Genomic DNA, 20,976 nt, shown 5'->3' with positions numbered 1-20,976 from the left:
CCGCCTTACATACACAAGGTCGTAGGTTCGATTCCTGCTCCGACCGAACACCAAAAAGGTTTTCAGCGGTGGATTATCCCACCTCAGTAATGCTGGTGACATTTCTGAGGGTCTCAAAACTTCTATAAGTGGTTTCACTGCAATGTGGAACGCCGTTCAGACTCGGCTATAAAAAGGAGGTCCCTTGTCATTGAGCTTAACATGAAATCGGGCAGCACTCAGTGATAAGAGAGAAGTTCACCAATGTGGTATGGACTGAATAGTCTAAGTGAGCCTGATACATCGGGCTGCCACCTAACCTATCCTACCTATCCTAATTCCCTCAGGTCCGGAGGATTTGAAAATTCCAAATTCATCAAAACCCCTAGATGAAGGTCAAAATCAATACATCCTAGTGAACTCTTTTTGAGTGTGGACTTCGAAGCTGATCCTTAAAAACTATAGTAGATATGTTTTATGAACCAAAACGTTTAGTCTCATTCTTCTTCTCTCAAGCTGCCAGTTCAACCTTACTTCAATTTTTCTCAGTTTAAGCCATAAACATAAAAATCTGAATTTATGTCGTTCTTAACATTCGAAATACTTTAGATGTCTTTTTCAAAACCATTTGTTGGTGGTACTAAAGAACATGGATTGATTGTGTTTTTCCTGTTGATGGGTTTCTCGATCATTTTGTTGCTTTTTTGATTTCCGCTCCACTCCCTTGTTTCATTCTATCTTCCATTTGGGTACAAATAAGAGTTTATGCAAGAACGGCTTTAAGTTTACGAGTATAACAAAGATATTTACACCAATGTTGAGTGCTGGTGGTGATATGACGTTCAAATCGATCTATGCAACTGGGTCATGATCAATGACAACTCAGTCAACGTACCAGAGGAGACTGCCAAAGAATAATTCTTTGTTTTTGTTACTCAAGCATGACATGATCGCGAATAAATCCAGTATCTAAAAGATTATGGCGTGTGTATATGCAATGTTGTGATCATGTAACGATCGATACAGAGCGATGTTAAATGTGATCGTTTAAAATGGGTTCCCCAGTAAAATTCAATATTTTGTGTGTTACGGAAATTGGACTCATGTTCTTATTACTCTTTATTACTCTAACGAAACGTTTGTAGCTCATAACGAAATATCAATTGTCGATCATGTAATGTATATATATTCTTGATTTTGAGACCCATTGTGATGCAATGGTTAGAACATACCAGCCATGTATTCAAAGGATAATGGATTAGTGTTGTAAATTTTGATTACTTTTGACTACTCGTTACTACTCGTTACTTTTGAATTGAGTACTCGTTACTACTCGTTACTTTTATAAAAAAAATTAAAAAAGACATTGTGGGCAATTTTTAATAATATCTTCCTCTTTTTTTATTTAAAAACAGTATAAAAAACCAAATTACATTATCCAGTTTTATTCTAGGGTTATAAAATGTGGTGTTGTAGATATATGAGTCTCGTTAGAAAAAGATTTTCACCAATCATTCAAATGTTTAGAGCCAATTTCGTATTCACTATTTGGTATTTTTTCGTCAGGGTATATCTAAATGGCATTGTGTATTACTGATGCTTGCAATTTGCAAACTTTTTAAATCCACCATTTTCCACCATTGACAGTGGATGAAAATATTTAGCGATCATTTTTATCGTGAGACCCAATGTTGAAATTATCCAAGGGTTTTTGAATAAGCTTGGGTACCTTCTCTGAAAAAAATTGGATTGAACCAGCTGAAGTCAACGACATTATTATTCATACTATTCGCATGAGACGTGATCCATGTGATGCTTTAAATTATAGCTCCCACCTAAACCCAATGCAAATTTTTTCAAATGCAACCGTTTTTAAGAAATCAGATAAATTTTTCACTTTGTTCAAAGGTGAAGCCATATATCCTTTTCGTGTTATTTTAACTGATAAAACGATTTTCGAAAACTTCGATTAATATTTTCCAAGAAGTCAAGAATTTTACTTCCAAACCGCCAACTTACTTACCGTCAGAAGAAAAAAAACTGGCATTGAAGATATTGAGTACTCTTTTACTAGTAACGAGTACTCAAAAAATTAGTCAGTAACGAGTACTTGTAATCAAATACTCGTTACTTTCCCAACACTATAATGGATTCAATCCCACTCTCGAGCCAAAAAGTTTTTCAACATTAGATGGGTTCATTGTGACAACAATGAATTTTTATTTTGGACCAATATTTTTCAAAAAAAAAAATTAATAGCATTTAAAAGTTATTTCTGTAAAAAATGTTATAAAACTTTTATTTTTATAGAAAATTTTGTTAAAACTTTACTTCTATAGAAAATTTTATTTGTATAGAAAATTTTGTCAAAATTTTATTTCTATAAAAAAACGTCATCAAAATATTTTTTTTTTTAGAAAATGTTGTCAAAATTTTATTTCTATAGAAAATTTGATAACATTTTATTTCTATAGAAATTTTTTCAAAATTTTGTTTTTATAGAAAATTTTGTCAAAATTTTATTAAAATTTTAGTTTAATAGAAAATTTTGTCAAAATTTTATTTCTATAGATAGTTATCGTAAAATTGTATGTCTATGTAAAATTTTTACGAAATTTTCTTCCTATAGAAAAATTTGTCCACATTTTATTTCTATAGAAAATTTTGTCAAAATTTTATTTCTGTAGAAAATTTTATTAAAATTTTAGTTCATTAGAAAATTTTGACAATGTGTAATTTTATAGAAAATTTTGTCAAAATTTTATTTCTATAGAAAATTTTGTCAAAATTTTATTTGTATAGAAAATTTTGTCAAAATTTTATTTCTAAAGCCAATTTTGCTAAAATTTTATTTCTAAAGACAATTTTGCCAAAATTTTATTTCTATAGGAAGTTTTTTTCAAAATTTTATTTCTATAGATAGTTATCGCAAAATTGTATGTCTATATAAAACTTTTACAAAATTTTCTTCCTATAAAAAATTTGTCAACAGTTTATTTCTATAGAAAATGTTGTCAAAATTTTATTTCTCTAGAAAAATTTGACAATGTGTAATTTTATAGAAAATTTTGTCAAAATTTTATTTCTATAGACAATTTTGCCAAAATTTTATTTCTATAGACAGTTTTGCCAAAATTTTATTTCTTTAGAAAACGTCGTCAAAATTTCATTTCTATAGAAAATTTTGTCTAAATTTTATTTCTATAGAAAATGTCGTAAATTTTTTTTTTTTGGAAAATGTTGTCAAAATTTTATTTCTATAGAAAATCTGATAAAATTTTATTTCTATAGAAATTTTCAATATTTTATTTTTATAGAAAATTTTGTCAAAATTTTATTTCTGTAAAAAAATTTATTAAAATTTTCTTCCTATAGCAAAATTTGTCAACATTTTATTTCTATAGAAAATTTTGTCAAAATTTTATTTCTGTAGAAAATTTTATTAAAATTTTAGTTCATTAGAAAATTTTGACAATGTGTAATTTTATAGAAAATTTTGTCAAAATTTTATTTCTTTAGAAAATTTTGTCAAAATTTTATTTGTATAGAAAATTTTGTCAAAATTTTATTTCTAAAGACAATTTTGCCAAAATTTTATTTCTAAAGACAATTTTGCCAAAATTTTATTTTTATAGAAAATTTTGTCAAAATTTTATTTCTATAGATAGTTATCGCAAAATTTTATGTCTATATAAAACTTTTACAAAGTTTTCTTCCTATAAAAAAATTTGTCAACATTTTATTTCGATAGAAAATTTTGTCAAAATTTTATTTCTGTAAAAAATTTTATTAAAATTTTAGTTTAATAGAAAATTTTGTCAAAATTTTATTTCTATAGATAGTTATCGTAAAATTGTATGTCTATGTAAAAGTTTTACAAAATTTTCTTCCTATAGAAAAATATGTCCACATTTTATTTCTATAGAAAATTTTGTCAAAATTTTATTTCTGTAGAAAATTTTATTAAAATTTTAGTTCATTAGAAAATTTTGACAATGTGTAATTTTATAGAAAATTTTGTCAAAATTTTATTTCTATAGAAAGTTTTGTCAAAATTTTATTTGTATAGAAAATTTTGTCAAAATTTTATTTCTAAAGCCAATTTTGCTAAAATTTTATTTCTAAAGACAATTTTGCCAAAATTTTATTTCTATAGGAAGTTTTTTTTTTTCAAAATTTTATTTCTATAGATAGTTATCGCAAAATTGTATGTCTATATAAAACTTTTACAAAATTTTCTTCCTATAAAAAATTTGTCAACATTTTATTTCTATAGAAAATGTTGTCAAAATTTTATTTCTCTAGAAAAATTTGACAATGTGTAATTTTATACAAAATTTTGTCAAAATTTTATTTCTATAGACAATTTTGCCAAAATTTTATTTCTATAGACAGTTTTGCCAAAATTTTATTTCTTTAGAAAACGTCGTCAAAATTTCATTTCTATAGAAAATTTTGGCTAAATTTTATTTCTATAGAAAATGTCGTAATTTTTTTTTTTGGAAAATGTTGTCAAAATTTTATTTCTATAGAAAATCTGATAAAATTTTATTTCTATAGAAATTTTCAATATTTTATTTTTATAGAAAATTTTGTCAAAATTTTATTTCTGTAAAAAATTTTATTAAAATTTTCTTCCTATAGCAAAATTTGTCAACATTTTATTTCTATAGAAAATTTTGTCAAAATTTTATTTCTGTAGAAAATTTTATTAAAATTTTAGTTCATTAGAAAATTTTGACAATGTGTAATTTTATAGAAAATTTTGTCAAAATTTTTTTTCTATAGAAAATTTTGTCAAAATTTTATTTCTGTAGAAAATTTTATTAAAATTTTAGTTCATTAGAAAATTTTGACAATGTGTAATTTTATAGAAAATTTTGTCAAAATTTTATTTCTTTAGAAAATTTTGTCAAAATTTTATTGGTATAGAAAATTTTGTCAAAATTTTATTTCTAAAGACAATTTTGCCAAAATTTTATTTCTAAAGACAATTTTGCCAAAATTTTATTTTTATAGAAAATTTTGTCAAAATTTTATTTCTATAGATAGTTATCGCAAAATTTTATGTCTATATAAAACTTTTACAAAATTTTCTTCCTATAAAAAAATTTGTCAACATTTTATTTCGATAGAAAATTTTGTCAAAATTTTATTTCTGTAGAAAATTTTGGTTCATTTGAAAATTTTGTCAAAATTTTTTTTTGTAGAAAATTTTATTAAAATTTAAGTTCATTAGAAACTTTTGACAAAGTGTAATTTTATAGAAAATTTTGTCAACATTTTTCTGTAGAAAATATTGTCAAAATTTTATTTCTATAGAAAATTTGATAGATAATTATTTCTATAGAAATTTTTTTCAAAATGTTATTTTTATAGAAATTTTCGTCAAAATTTAATGTCTGTAAAATTTTTTATTAAAAATTTAGTTCAATAGAAAATTTTTTCAAAATTTTATTTTTATAGAAAATTTTGTCAAAATTTTATTTCTATAGATAGTTATCGCAAAATTTTTACTTTTACAAAATTTTCTTCCTATAAAAAAATTTGTCAACATTTTATTTCTATAAAAATTTATTTCTGTAGAAAATTTTATTAAAATTTTAGTTCATTAAAAAATTTTGTCAAAAGTTTATTTTTTATAGAAAATTGTGACAACATTTTATTTCTATAGAAAATTTTGTCAAAATTTTATATTTATATTTATCGAAGCCAAAATTACTATAAACTACTCGATGGTGCAGTAAACGTGACGGTCGATACTCGCTCATAGTTAACCTTTCACAAATTACTGCAGAAGCTGGAAGGAAGGAAAACTACTTAAGTCTTATATAAGTGAATTGCTGTTTAGAGAAAATTGTATAAAATCACTTTTTGGCTTATTAGAGCCAATTTCCATACTAATTAAAAATTTTCAAAATTGTAGCTAGTCATTCGTTGATGCAGCTAAAGCTTGGACCACGAAAACCAAGAATAGTTTGAAGTTGTGAATGGGAGATGTAAATCTAGTAGAGTTTTGAATAAAAATATAAAACATTATTTGCATACCTTTTATCGGGGAGCTTAACTAAATTAAATTACAAAATATTCACAATTTCTTTAATTCCAAATTAGGTTTTCTACACTATGTTTACGACGTTTGCGACATACGTATTACACCATCGTAAATGTATGTCGCAAAAGTCACAGTTTGCGACAGGCCAACCCTGGTAATAATATAGTAATAAAATTTTGACAAAATTTTCTATAGAAATAAAATTTTGGTAGATTATTTTTGGGGATAGGCTATATATAACTATAGACGGATATGGACCAATTGTTGCATGGTTGTTAGCGGCCATATACTAGCGGATCGGGTGAATTTTGCTCTTCCAAGGGGCTCCGGAGGACAAATCTGGGAATGGGTTTATATGGGGGCCATATACTAACACCACGTACCGAATTTCAACCGAATCGGTTGAATTTTCCACATCCATGAGGCTCCAGAGGTCAAATCTGGGGTTCGGTTTATATGGGGACTATATATAATTATGGACCGATGTGGACCAATTTTTGCGTAGTTGTTAGAGACCATATACTAACACCATATACCAAGGTTAGGTTAGGTTAGGTGGCAGCCCGATGTATCAGGCTCACTTAGACTATTCAGTCCATTGCGATACCATATACAACATATACCAAATTTCGGATGAAATTTGCTTCTCTGAAAGGCTCCCTAAGCCAAACCGGGGGATCGGTTTATATGGGGCTATATATAATTATGGACCGATGTGGACCAATTTTTGCGTAGTTGTTAGAGACCATATACTAACACCATGTACCAATTTTCAGCCGGATCGGATGAAATTTGCTTCTGTTAGAGGCTCCGCAAGCCGAATCGGGGGATCGGTTTATATGGGGGCTATATGTAATTATGGACCGATATGGACCAATTTTTGCATGGGTGTTAGAGACTATATACTAACAACATGTACCAAATTTCAACCGGATCGGATGAATTTTGCACCTCCAAGAGGCTCCGCGAGCCAAATCTGAGCGTTGGTTTATATGGGGGCTATACGTAAAAGTGGTCCGATATGGCCCATTTGCACTACCATCCGACCTACTTCAATAACAACTATTTGTGCCAAGTTTCAAGTCGATAGCTTGTTTCGTTCGGAAGTTAGCGTGATGTCAACAGACGGACGGACGGACGGACATGCTTAGATCGACTCAGAATTTCACCACGACGCAGAATATATATACTTTATGGGGTCTTAGAGCAATATTTCGATGTGTTACAAACGGAATGACAAAATTAATATACCCCCATCCTCTGGTGGAGGGTATAAAAATTAAAAGTTAGTTTTTGGTTGTACAAATCCGCAGTTCATGATATTAATATTCATCAGACAATATCAGAAAAGATTATGCATTTAATTTCTGTAGAAAATGTTGTCAAAATTTCATTTCTATAGAAAATTTTGTTAAAATTGTATTTCTATAGAATATTTTGCCAAAATTTAAAGCTGAGATCAAAACAACAAATATGATTGAAGTAGAAACAACCAATAAAAAACAAAACACGAATAAAATTTTATTTCTATAGAAAATTTTGTCAAAATTCTTTTTCTATAGAAAATGTTGTCAAAATTTTATTTCTATCGAAAATTTTGTCAAAATTTTATTTCTATCGAAAATATTGTCAACATTTCATTTCTATAGAAAATTTTGTCAAAATTTCATTTCTATAGAAAATTTTGTCAAAATTCTATTTCTATAAAAAATGTTGTCAAAATTGTATTGCAATAGAAATTTTTTCAAAAATTTTATTTCTATAGAAAATTTTATCAAAATTTTATTTCTATAGAAAATTTTCTCAAAACTATATTTCTACATGAAATTTTCTCAAGATTTTATTTCTATAAATTTTGTCAATTTTTTTTTTCTATAGAACATTTTGTCAAAATTTTATAGTATATAAAAGTAAAATGTATTTCTATAGAAAATTTTATCAAAATTTTATTTCTACAGAAAATTTTGTCAAAATATTATTTGTATAGAAAATTTTATCAAAACTTTATTTCTACAGACAATTTTGTCCAAATTTAATTTCAACAGAAATTGTTGTCAAAATTTTATTTCTGTAGAAAATTTTTTTTAAATTTTATTTCTATACAAAATTTTTACAAAATTTCATTTCTATAGAAAATTTTGTCAAAATGTTATTTCTATAGAAAATTTTGTCAAAATTTTATTTCTATAGAATAGTTTGTCAAAATTTTATTTCTATAGAAAATTTTGTCAAAATTTAATTTCTATAGAAAATTTTGTCAAAATTTTATTTCTATAGAAAATTTTCTCAAGATTTTATTTCTATAAATTTTGTCAATTTTTTTTTCTATAGAACATTTTGTCAAAATTTTATAGTATATAGAAGTAAAATGTATTTCTATAGAAAATTTTATCAAAATTTTATTTCTACAGAAAATTTTGTCAAAATATTATTTGTATAGAAAATTTTATCAAAACTTTATTTCTACAGACAATTTTGTCCAAATTTAATTTCAACAGAAATTGTTGTCAAAATTTTATTTCTGTAGAAATTTTTTTTTAAATTTTATTTCTATAGAAAAGTACAAAATTTTGACAAAATTTCATTTCTATAGAAGATTTTGTCAAAATGTTATTTCTATAGAAAATTTTGTCAAAAATTTGTTTCTATAGAAAATTTTGTCAAAAATTTGTTTCTATAGAAAATTTTGTCAAAATTGTATTGCTATAGAAAATTTTGTCAAGATTTTGTTGTATTGAAAGTTTTATTGTCATAAAAAATAGAAAATTTTGTCAAAATGTTATTTCTATAGAAAATTTTGTCAAAAATTTGTTTCTATAGAAAATGTTGTCAAAATTGTATTGCTATAGAAAATTTTGTCAAGATTTTATTCTATTGAAAGTTTTATTGTCATAGAAAATTTTATCAAAATTTTATTGCTATATGAATTTTTCTCAAGATTTTATTTCTATTTGTTTCTATAAATTTGTCAAAATTTAATTTCTATAGAAAATTTTGTCAAAATTTTATTTGATATAGAAATAAAATTTATTTCTATAGAAAATTTTATCAAAATTTTATTTCTACAGAAAATTTTGTCAAATCTTTATTTCTATGGAATATTTTGTAAAAATTTTGCTTGTATAAACAATTTTGTTAAAAATTTAATTTCTATAGAAAAAGTTGTTAAAATTTTATTTCTATAGAAAATTTTGCCAAAAATTTAATTTCAATAGAAAATTTTATCAAAATTTTATTTCTACAGAAAATTTTGTCAAAATTTTATTTCTATAGAAAATTTTGTCAACATTTTAGTTCTATAGAATATTTTTGTCAAAATATTATTGCTTTTGTTTTTTGGACTTTCAATTTTTTTGCCAAACATGACCTGCCTGCAGACAAAAGACTACTTTTCGCCAAATTTCAGCACGATGGCTTCATTATTGACGATTATTGTAGCTCGATTAAAACTTACAGACAGACAGACGGGCATGGTTATATCGTCTTAGAAAATTTCCCTGATCAAGAATATATGTACTTTATATAGTCGAAAATTAATATTGCGATGTGTTATTAACGGAATAACAAACTGATTATACCCTCATCACCTTTCTATGGATGCGAGTTTGATCTTTAATTTATTAAAGATCATGTATAGCAATTTCCAATGACTGAAATTTATGACGATGGGGTAGGGCTAACACTAAATCTTAATTGTTATTCTCATACAGTTTTTAAGCACTTGATTTTTTCATAACTTTAACTAACTTCAAAATTCCAAGGAGGATAGCAGCAGTTACACCCCCTACTGTGAGCGTTATTAGTTCTTATTTATTTTTTTTTTTTTTTTGCAAACTACATCAAGTAAAAAATATGTAATTAATTTCTGGTACACTCGTATCGTACACTGGTGAACCATTTACGTAAATGACAAAAACATTCATGTGAATTTTATGCAAATAAAGAGAATTATACAAAATGTTGGATTTTTCTTTGTTCGTTATATAATTTCGTCAATGAAACTGAAACACAAGTCAAACAAAAAAAAAAAATCATTCAGATCAAAACTAGTTTTGTAAGTCAATTTAGCTGAAATGCAAATGAACAAATGAAATTTATCACAAATAATATTTCACTGACACTTACACTTTGCATTTGTACAAAACCATATTTAAATACTGTGTGAAAACTAATGGAATATATGAACAATTCGTATAAAATACGAAATTAGGTAATACGATTTGTTTTTCATTGAATAATTATATCGAATAACAAATAAGAAATATATATAAATGTTAGGATAGTATGTCCAATTGCAACATTGGAAGTGAAATCACACACAGACTTTTTCACTCGCGCGAAAACGGGATTTTTTTCGAACTTCCCGGAATCCCGCTTAAAGGAAAACTTCCTATGATTAGACACTAAGACAGTGTTTTGAGATAAAGTTTCTACAAGAACGCTATAATTAACAAGGGATTTTTTGTATCATAAAAAATTGTTTGCTTTCTATAGAAATAAAATTTTGTCAATTTTTTTTAAATAAAATGTTGAAAAAATTTTCTATAGAAACAAAATTTTGTCAAAATTTTCTATAAAAATAAACTCTTGAAAAAAATTTCTATAGAAATAAAATTTTGACAAAATTTTCTATAGAAATAAAATTTTGACAAAATTTTCTATAGAAATAAAATTTTGACAAAAATTTCTATACAAATAAAATTTTGACAAAAGTTTCTATACAAATAAAATTTTGGTAAAATTTTCACAAGAAATAAAAGTTTGACAAAATGTTCTATTAAAAAAGAAATTTTGAAAAAAAATTTCTATAGAAATAAAATTTATACAAAATTTTCTATAGAAATAAATTTCATAACAAATTTTCTTTAGAAATAAAAATTTGACAAAATTCTTTATAAAAAAATCCGACAGAATTATATATACTATAGAAATAAAATTTTGACAACATTTTCTGTAGAAAAAAAATTTAGAGAAAATTTTCTATAGAAATAAGATTTTGAAAAACTTTTCAAGAGAAATCAAATGTTGACAAAACAAGAGAAATCAAATGTTGACAAAACATAGAAATAAAATCTTTATAAAATTTTCTAGAGAAAAAAAAATTTTGAAAAAATTTTCTAGAGATACAAAATTTTTACAAAATTTACTAGAGAAATAAAATTTCCCCAAAACTTTCTATAAAAATAAAATTTTCTCAAAACTTACAATAAAATAAAATTTTCACAAAACTTTGTAAAGAAATAATCATTCTTTTCCTCTGTTGGTTAAGATACAATTGTAATTTAGTCAATACGTGGTTTTAAGCTGAAATCAAAAACAACAATAATGATTGAAGACTAAAACAACAAAAACAAAACAATACGAAAAGAAATAAAATTTTGAGAAAATTGTCTATAGAAATAAAATTTTGAGAACATTTTCTATAGAAATAACATTTTGAGAAAATTTCATAAAGAAATAAAATTTTGTGAAAATTTAATATAGAAATAAAATGTTGACCAAGTTCTCTAGACAAAAAAAAATTGAACAAAATTATCTATAGAAATAAAATCTTAACGAATTTTTTTTAGAAATGAAATATTGACCAAATTTTCTATTGAATAAAATGTTGACAAAATTTTCTATAGACATAAAACTGTGAGAAAATTAATTTAATTGATCCAATTAATTTTTTAATTGAAATGTCTTCAATCAAGAAAACGATAGTATCAATCACAGTTTTAATTGAGCATCAGAAAAATACTTTATTAAAAAAATTAATTGATTTCATTAGCAAATTTCAATAATAGTTTAATTGATTCAATTAATTATTTAATTTGTGATGTTTGTAAAATTCAATTACACACAAAAAATTTGTTTTCATAATGTAATTAATTGGCCCAATTAATATTTTCATTGAATTGTCTTCAATTACAGAAATGATAGTATCAATTAAAAAATTAATTGATCCAATTAAAAAATTAATTGATCCAATCAAAAAATTAATTGATCCAATTAAAAAATTAATTGATCCAATTAAAAGATTAATTGATACTGTTAATTTTTGTGATTGATTTTTGTTTCAATTAAAAAATTTGTTGATTCAATTAAATTTTTAATTGAATATTTTTTAAAACTCAATTAAAATTTTAATTGGAAAATTTTTTGTGAAATTTTTTCCTATGCACACACAAAAAAATTTTTTCTGATTCAATCACGAAATTAATTGATCCAATTAATTTTTTAATTGAAATGTCTTCAATCACAGAAGTGATAGTATCAATTAAAAAATTAATTGAAGGTCAATTAAAAAATTAATTGATCCAATTAAAAAATTAATTGATACTATTAATTTTTGTGATTGATTTTTGTTTCAATTAAAAAATTTGTTGATTCAATTAAATTTTTAATTGAATATTTTTTAAAACTCAATTAAAATTTTAATTGGAAAATTTTTCGTGAAATTTTTTTCTGTGCAGTATTAAATTTTTTAATTAAAAGCGAAACTATTTTTATCGCTGTACTATATTTCAATCAATTTTTTTAAACTATTTTTAACCTTTTTAGTTTGATTCAAAAATTCATAGTTTCAAAAAAAAATATTTAAGAATTAAAAAATAAATCCACAATATTTTGGTAATATTTTTTCTGTGTATAGAAATAAAATTCGACAAAATTTTATATAGAAATACAATTTTGACGAAATTTTCTATAAAAATAAAATTTTGACAAAATTTTCTATAGAAATAAAATTTTGACGAAATTTTCTATAGAAACAAAATTTTGACAAATTTTTCTATAGAAATAAAATTTGGACAAAATTTTCTATAGAAATAAAATTTTGACAAAATTTTCTATAGAAATAAAATTTTGAGAAAATTTTCTATAGAAATAAAATGAATACCAAATTTTCTATGAAAATGAAATTTTGACAAAATTTTCTATAGAAATAAATTTTGATAAAACATTCTATAGAAATAAAATGTTGAGAAAATTTTCTATAGAAATAAAATTTTGACAAAATTTTCTATAGAAATAAAATTTTGACAAAATTTTCTAGAGAAATAAAATGCTAAAAAATTTTCTAGAGAAATATTTTGGCATTAGCCGGCTATCAATGTAAAACCTTTTTTCGAAAGGTTCAAGTGTGGTTTATTGTTGGGTTTAATGAACTGCCTGAATTTATTCTGATAATTGGTTGCTAGTTTTGCTGCAAGTAGAGGATGCTGATGATGTGGTAATTCCGAAACGTGCGTCCATCCAACCATCTTGCAATCTATAGGGCTTTGCCCAAATAAATTTGACAAACATTCTTTTCCTCTGTTGGTTAAGCTACACTTGTAGTTTAGTCAATGTATGGGTTTAAGCTGAAATAAAAAAAAAACAACAACGACAGAAATAAAATGTTGACAAAATTTTCTAGAAAAATAAAATTAAAAAAAAAAATTTCTATAGATATACAATTTTAACAAAATTTTCTATAGAAATAAAATTTGTGCAAAATTTTCTATAGAAATAAAATTTGTGCAAAATTTTCTATAGAAATAAAATTTTGACAAAATTTTCTATAGAAATAAAATATTGAAAAAATTTTCTAGAGGAATAAAATTTTGACAAAATTTGCTAGAAAAATAAAATTTTCCCAAAATTGTCTAAAGAAATAAACATTCTTTTTCTCGGTTGGTTAAGCTACACTTGTAGTTTAGTCAATGTAATTTTGGTAATATTTTATTTTATTTGACAAAATTTTTTTAGAAAAAAAACTTTTAACAATATTTTCTATAGAAATAAAATTTTGAAAAAAATTGTCTATAAAAATAAAATTTGGACAAATAATAGAAATAAAACTTATACCAAATTTTCTATGGAAATGAAATTTTGACAAAATTTTCTATAGAAATAAAATATTAGCCAATTTTCTATAGAAATAAAATTTGTCCAAATTTTCTACAGAAATTAAATTTTAACAAAAATTTTCTATAGATATACAATTTTGACAAAAATTTCAATAGAAATAAAATTTTGACAAAATTTTCTACAGAAATAAAATTTTTGCAAAATTTTCTATAGAAATAAAATTTTAACAAAATTTTCTATAGATCTAAAATTTTTTACAAAATTTTCTAGAGAAATACAATTTTGACGAAATTTTCTATAGAAATAAAATTTTTGCAAAATTTTCTATAGAAATAAAATTTTGACAAAATTTTCTATAGATATAAAATTTTAATACCATTTTCTATAGAAATAAAATTTTCTTTAAAAACAAAATTTTGACAAAATTTTCTTAGAAATAAAATTTGACAAAATCTTCTACAGAAATTAAATTTTAACAAAAATTTTCTATAGATATACAATTTTGACAAAATTTTCTATAGAAATAAAATTTTGACAAAATTTTCTATGGAAATATAATTTTGACCAAGTTTTCTTTAGAAGTGAAATTTTGTCAAAATTCTCTGTAGAAATTGTGAACAAAGTTTCTATAGATATAAAATTTTCACAAAATTTTCTATAAAAATAAAATTTAAAAAAAAAATTATAAAATATAAATTTCACAAAATTTTTATAGAAAAGAATTGTTTGTTGTTAAAACAGAGAAAAGGTTAGGTTAGGTTAGATTGGGAGCCACCGTGGTGCAATGGTTAGCATGCCCGCCTTGCATACACAAGCTTGTGGGTTCGATTCCTGCTACGACCGAACACCAAAAAGTTTTTCAGCGGTGGATTATCCCACCTCAGTAATGCTGGTGACATTTCGGAGGGTTTCAAAGCTTCTCTAAGTGGTTTCACTGCAATGTGGAACGCCGTTCGGACTCGGCTATAAAAAGGAGGTCCCTTGTTATTGAGCTTAACATGGAATCGGGCAGCACTCAGTGATAAGAGAGAAGTTCACCACTGTGGCATCACAATGGACTGAATAGTCTAAGTGAGCCTGATACATCGGGCTGCCACATAACCTAACCTAACCTAACCTAGGTTAGATTAGGTGGCAGCGTGATATTTCAGGCTTACTTAGACTAAACACTTCATTGTGATACCACAGTGGTGAACTTCTCTCTCATCGTGGAGTGCTGCCCGACTTTAAATTAAATTGTTGGAAGATATCTCATACTTCTGGATGGTTTTTAGCTTTGTATAATTTTTCAGAATTATTAAACGAGAGACGATCATTTCTATAGAGGCCTAGAATTGTGGGATAAGTAAAAATTTATGCAGTATAGGTTCAATATTTCGACAAATCAAATACTCATATACAAGGTTGTAATACCTCTGCTGTGTTTGGTGGCATAAAATTATATGGAATGGTTCATATTTTTTATTACGTAGCAATCGATTTTATTGGAACTTTTTGTGCAAATTTCTAATAATTAGTACTATTTTAGTTGCTTTAGTTTATCAATAATTGTTTGTGTTTTTCGGTGTTCTATATCCAAAGGTTCTGTGTCTTTGAGAAACATTTGTTTAAATATTTATGGTAAATTGCGACAATATTTATATCACCTTTTGTAAAAAAATTCGTATTGTTTTTTAAGGTGTTTGTGTAATGTTCGCGACACACTTTATTAATTGTCAATGGAATATTGCTAATTATTGCAAAAAAATATATATTATAATAATGACAACAAACAGAGACATTATGCAAATAACAAGAACATTTTTATATATGACTTGAGCTTGTTTTTGGATTTTTGATAACATATTCTTTAATATGGAGCCGAACAATAGGGGTAAAAGGAAAATATCATCCATATTACAACAACATCAATATATTATAGAATTTTTAGCAGTTTATGTAGCGGCCATGACAAACCACAACTACTCGTATAGCCCCCATATAAACCGATCCCCAGATTTGGCTTGCGGAGCCTTTAAGAGAAGCAAATTTCATCCGATCCGGCTGAAATTTGGAACATGGTGTTGGTATATAGTCTCTAACAACTATGCACAAATTGGTCCACACCTCCGGAGCCTCTTAGAGGAGAAAAATTCATCCGATCCGGTTGAAACTTAACGGAAATTTTAACAAGAATTCTAGATTTAATTCGTGTGATGAATACGGCAATTCAAACTAACAAAAAAGAAAACAAACTAATCCCAATCCATGCCAATTATGAATTCCAAATCGATACGCTTTGAGGGAATTTGTAAAACAAAAAAAAGCGCATATTTGTCTTTTTGTTGTTGTCATTGATTTTACAATTCCTCAAACGACTTTGGAGCCCGTATTATTTGATTTTTGTAGCTAACAACGGCAACGTTACCCACAAACACACATATGGGTCTGGCTAACTGACTGAGTGCCTGTACAAAAACTTGGCCTTGATATTTGCAAAAATAAAAAAATAAACAAAAACAAATATCCTGTAAAAAAAAGTAGTAATAATAAATTCATAAACAAAAAAGTGGTTGTTGCTGGCCGCGTAAGCAAACGAGAGAGGGGTACATTAATTTGCTGTTCAAATGCACTCCAAAATTGGAGAGGGCCGGACTGGCATGGGGTGGGGAGGGAGGGTGGCACCATATTGCATCGCATCACAACGAAACGGATCGAATCGATTTGAATTGTATTGCATCGAATTGCATATATGTTGTTGTTGTTTTTGTTTTCTCTTTGTGACATTTGTTGTTGGTACTGTTGATTATGATGTTCTTGTTGTTGTTGTGCAGTTGGCGATTTTGCTATTATTTTGCCAATGCTGTTGTATGCAATGAATGCATAACTTTTGTCTATCGCAACACATTTGGTGCATATTCTAGGAGAATTACAATTACCGGTTAGTGAATTGAGACAGATGTGCTTCATTTCATTTTGTCAAATTTTCAAGTTTAGGGGAAATTTTGCCAAAATTTCATTTCTATATGAAATTTGTTCAATTGCCCTTTCTATAGGAAATTAGCTCAAATTTCTTTTCTATATGAAATTTTGCCAAAATTTCATTTCGATAGGAAATTTTGTCAAAATTTCATTTCTACAAGAAATTTTGTCAAAATTTAATTTCTACAGGAAATTTTGTCAAAATTTCATTTCTATATGAAATTTTGTCAAAATTTCGTTCCTATAGGAAATTTTGCCAAAATTTCGTTCCTATAGGAGCTTTTGTCAAAATTTCGTTTCTATAGGAAATTTTGTCAAAATTTCTTTTCTATAGGAAATTTTGTCAAAATTTCATTTCTATAGGAAATTTGGTAACAATTTCATTTCTATAGGAAATTTGGTAACAATTTCATTTCTATAGGATTTTTTTTTTAAATTTCTTTTCTATAGGAAATTTTGTCAACCGTTTATTTCCATAGGAAATATTCTCAAAATTTCATTTCTATAGGAAATTTTGTCAAAATTTCATTTCTATAGGAAATTTGGTAACAATTTCATTTCTATAGGATTTTTTTTAAATTTCTTTTCTATAGGAAATTTTGTCAACCGTTTATTTCCATACGAAATATTCTCAAAATTTCATTCGACAGGAAATTTTGTCAAAATTTCATTTATATGGGAAATTTTGTCAAAGTTTCATTTCTATGGGAAACTTTCATTTATTTCGGAAATTTTGTTAAAATTTTATTTCTATAGGAAATTTTGTCAAAATTGCATTTCTATGTGAAAGTATGTCAGAATTTCATTTCTATAGCAAGTTTTGTCAAAATTTCATTTTTATAGAAATTTTATCAAAATTACATTCCTATGGGGAATTTTGTCAAAATTTCTTTTCTATAGGAATTTTTTTCAAAATTTAATTTCTATAGGAAATTTTCTGAAAATTTCATTTCTATAGGAAATTTTCTGAAAATTTCATTTCTATACGAAATTTTGTCGAAATTTCATTTCTTTGGGAAGTTTTGTTAAAATTTCATTCCTATGTAAAATTGTGTCAAAATTTCATTTCTATAGGAAATTTTGTCAAAATTTAATTTCTATAGAAAATGTTGTCAAAATTTCATTTCTATAGGAAATTTTGTAAAAATTTTATTTCTATAGGAAATTTTGTCAAAATTTCATTGCTATGGGAAATTTTATCTAAAATTTAATTTCTATAGGAAGTTTTCGTAAAATGTCATTTCAATAGAAAATGTTCTCAAAATATCATTTCTATAGGAAATTTTCAAGTAATTACATCGGAAATTTTGTCAACATTTCATTTCTGTAGGAAATATTGTCAAAATTTCATTTCTATAGGAACATTTTTTAAAATTTCTTTTCTCTAGGAATTTTTTTTAAATTTCTTTTCCATTGGAATATTTTCTAAATTTCTTTTCTGTAGAAAATTTCCCAAAAATTTATTTCTATAGGAAATTTTTGGCAAAATTTCCTTTCTACAAGAAATTTTCTTAAAATTTAATTTCAATAGGATTTTTGTTTTTCAAAATTTATAGAAATAAAATTTTGAAAAAATCCCCAAAATTTATTTCTATAAGAATTTTTACAAAATTTCATTTCTATAGGAAATTATGTCAAAATTTCATTTCTGAAGAAAATTTTGTGAACTTTTTATTTCCATAGGAAATATTCTAACAATTTCATTTGATAGAAATTTTGTAGAAATTTCATTTCTGTCGGAAATTTTGTCAAAATTTATTTTCTATAGAAAGTTTTTTTCAAAATTTCTCTATACGAATTTTTCTGAAAATTTCATTGCTATAGGAAATTTTGAAAAATTTTATTACTCTAGGATATTTTGTCAAAATTTCATTTCTTTGGGAAATTTTGTCAAAATTTCGTTTCTATAGGAAATTTTGTCAAAATTTTGTTTCTATAGGAAATTTTGTCAAAATTTCGTTTCTATAGGAAATTTTGTCAACATTTCGTTTCTATAGGAAATTTTTTCAACATTTCATTTCTATAAGAAATATTGTCAAAATTTCATTTCTGTAGGAACATTTTTTAAAATTTCTTTTCTATAGGAATTTTTTCAAAATTTCTTTTCCATTGGAATATTTTTTACATTTCTTTTCTGTAGGAAATTTCCCCAAAATTTATTTCTATATGAAATTTAAGCAAAATTTCACTTCTGTAGGAAATTTTCTTAAAATTTAATTTCAATAGGATTTTTTTGTTTTCAAAATTGATAGAAATGAAATTTTAAAAAAAAAAATTCCTAAAATTTATTTCTATAGGAATTTTATCAAAATTTCAATTCTATAGGAAATTTTGTCTAAATTTCACTTTTACAAGAAATTTTGAAAAAAATTAATTTCTGTAGGACATTATGACGAAATTTCATTTCTATAGAAAATTTTGTGAACTTTTTATTTCCATAGGAAATATTCTCAAAATTTCAATTAATAGAAAATTTTGTAGAAATTGCATTTCTATCGGAAATTTTGTCAAAATTTCATTTCTATAGAAAATTTTGTCAAAATTTCATTTCTATAAGAAATTTTATCAAAATTTCATTTCTATGGGAAATTTTGTCAAAATTTCTCCTTTATAAGAATTTTTCCGAAAATTTCATTGCCATAGGAAATTTTGTCAAAATTTAATTACTGTTGTTGTTTTTGATTTCAGATTAAAACCATACATTGACTAAACTACAAGTGTTGCTTAACCAACAGAGGAAAAGAATGTTTGCCAAATTTATTTGGGCAAAGCCCTATAGACTGCAAGATGGTTGGTTGGCGCCCGTTTCGGAATTACCACATTCCTCATCAGCATCCTCTACTTGCAGCAAAACTATCAACCAATTATCAGAATAAATTCAGGCAGTTCATTAAACCCAACAATAAACCATACTTGAACTCTCCGAAAAAAGGCTTTACATTGATAGCCGGCTTATGCCAACATAAATTCGTACAAACATCTCTCCTTTCCTTTGCCAGCATCAAATCATCGATGTGAGTGAAGTTAGCTGGGTTTTATTTTGAGGGTGCTTCCTCTGAAAATTTCATTTCTATACGAAATATTGTCAAAATTTCATCTCTTTGGGAAGTTTTGTTAAAATTTCATTCCTATGTCAAATTGTGTCAAAATTTCATTTCCATAGGAAATTTTTTAAAACTTAATTTCTATAGAAAATGTTGTCAAAATTTCATTTCTATAGGAAAATTTTGTCAACATTTCATTTCTATGTGAAATTGTGTCAAAATGTTATTTCTGTAGGAAATTTTGTCAAAATTTCTATAGAAAATTTGTGCTAAATTTCATTTCTATAGAGATCCCGAAATCAAAAAATATCCTCTATTATCCTCAATTCTGATAGGATGTTGGGAATAATGTCTAGGCACCCAGTGGTGATCATAGGAGTAGCGTTAAATACAAAGTGTTTTAGTAAACTTTCCGTATGCTGTTTCAAATATCACCACCGCTTACAGGAAGACATCGTATTCTATTCGCAATGCGTTTTTTTTTGTTTAGCTGTTGCGTTTTTTCAGTTTTGTTGATTTTTTTCTCAATATTTTTCAGTTCAGTTCCATATCAGTTGTGGACTCTTTTTATTTATTCTGGCATTTTTTGTGCATTTTCACTTTTTATTATTGTCGAATACTGAAATTGTAATTGGATTCGTTTATGACATTCCGCTTAAAAACAAAAACCCTCTATTGTTTCGTTTATTGAAACTTAATAATTGTGTTTCGTTTTTCCTTTAATTTTTTTTTACAGTTCACGAATCCGTTTAAATTGATAGTCTCTGAACTTTTTTGGAAGGTAAGTTTTCAATTGTTTTTGTTATTTGATGTTGTTTTTTGGCACATTTGATTTTATATTTCTCGCATGAACAGATTGAATTACCATCAAATGGCATTTTGATTAAAATAAGTAAAAACAACACTAACAATAAAATGCTAAAAAAAATGAGGTTGTGTGGGTTTTTAGAATATACCCTGTAGGAATGTCTCGAACTCACTCAAAATCAAACTAACTTTTTACTAACTGATTTGAGGCGACTTTAAGCTAACTCATTATTTATGCAGTCTTGAGTCAGTTGATTTTTTCCCAAACTCACTTTTTCTCGATCAGCAATGAGT

The 20,976-nt window shown here is 25.2% G+C and overlaps 1 protein-coding gene across 1 annotated transcript in view; it reads left to right on the top strand.

The window, feature by feature from the left end:
• The window catches only part of Eip93F (Ecdysone-induced protein 93F), a 586,579-nt gene that overhangs the window by 85,363 nt on the left and 480,240 nt on the right, over positions 1 to 20,976 (top strand). The window contains exon 2 of the mRNA XM_075291853.1: positions 20,612 to 20,656. The gene's annotated coding sequence lies outside the window, so the exon portion shown is untranslated. The remainder of the gene's footprint in view (positions 1 to 20,611; positions 20,657 to 20,976) is intronic.

This window comes from Haematobia irritans, chromosome 1 (assembly GCF_050003625.1).
Source record: "Haematobia irritans isolate KBUSLIRL chromosome 1, ASM5000362v1, whole genome shotgun sequence".
Lineage (NCBI taxonomy): Eukaryota > Metazoa > Arthropoda > Insecta > Diptera > Muscidae > Haematobia > Haematobia irritans.
This window is presented reverse-complemented; position numbering and strand designations above follow the sequence as displayed.